Genomic DNA, 1,125 nt, shown 5'->3' on the forward strand with positions numbered 1-1,125 from the left:
ATAAAAATGCTAAATGCACATTAAAACTACTTTTAGTTTTTATCTCATGTCCATGAGTTTGTCTAAAATGGGGAAAATGGAAATGACAATTGTTGGAGGGGTTATGGGTGGGTCAGCCATTTTGGAAAGCAATTTAACATTTTACTTCCAAAACTCATTAAACTGCAACATCCTCCAAACCAATGATATCACTACAAGGAATATACCTGAAAGCAATAAAAGAAATTGGAAAAGACCCAATTATACACACACACACACACACACACACACACACACACACACACACACACACATTACAGCACACAATAGCAACATTTTTTGATATAGGAAAGAACTGGAAATAAGAAATGAAGAAGGTACTTATCATTTGAGAATATGTAAATTATAGCATATGGATTGACATTGATAGAATTCTATATGGATAGAAAATTGCTCAATACACAGTAATTAATGATTACAGGTGTAGATTCAAAGGAACCTTGGAAGATTTCAATGAACTAAGTGAGTAAAATGATCAGAGTCATGAGAAAAATGTATGTAATGATTATAGCATTGCAAATAACTTTGAATACTTAAGAACTTCAATTTATCCAATGACCTACCATAGCTCCAGAAGATCAATGATAAAGCATTCTTCTCATTTTTTGACAGAAAGATGATGGACTGGTGGTACTCAATGATGCATATAATTTCAGATATAACTGATGTGTTTATTTGTCTTCTTTGACTATATTTATTTTTTAAAAAGAGGGTTTTTTGGAGGGGTAGTATTTTTGGGGTAATCAGAAAGCTTATGGTAGCAGTGCCAAAAAATGAGCATCAATTAAAAGGTTTAAAAAATAATAGAAGACAAAAGAAAGAAGTACATAGGGAGATACAAACAAGCACGACAGCTTTTAAACTAATATGCTGAATTTATTGTGTATTTATTTCTGAACTTATCACATATTTATTTTAAAAAATCTGGGCATAAAAGATTCATAAACATTCTTTTCTCTGTTATTCTTTGTATGTGGAAGTGATCATGTTTGTTGATATTAGTCAAGTTCTGTGTAACAATAACAACAACAAAATAGAATTAGGATCCTGGAAATAATTCCATTAAAGAACATTATCTTTAATGTA

This window comes from Phascolarctos cinereus, unplaced genomic scaffold, assembly GCF_003287225.1.
Source record: "Phascolarctos cinereus isolate Bilbo 61053 unplaced genomic scaffold, phaCin_HiC Scaffold_4;HRSCAF=312, whole genome shotgun sequence".
NCBI lineage: Eukaryota > Metazoa > Chordata > Mammalia > Diprotodontia > Phascolarctidae > Phascolarctos > Phascolarctos cinereus.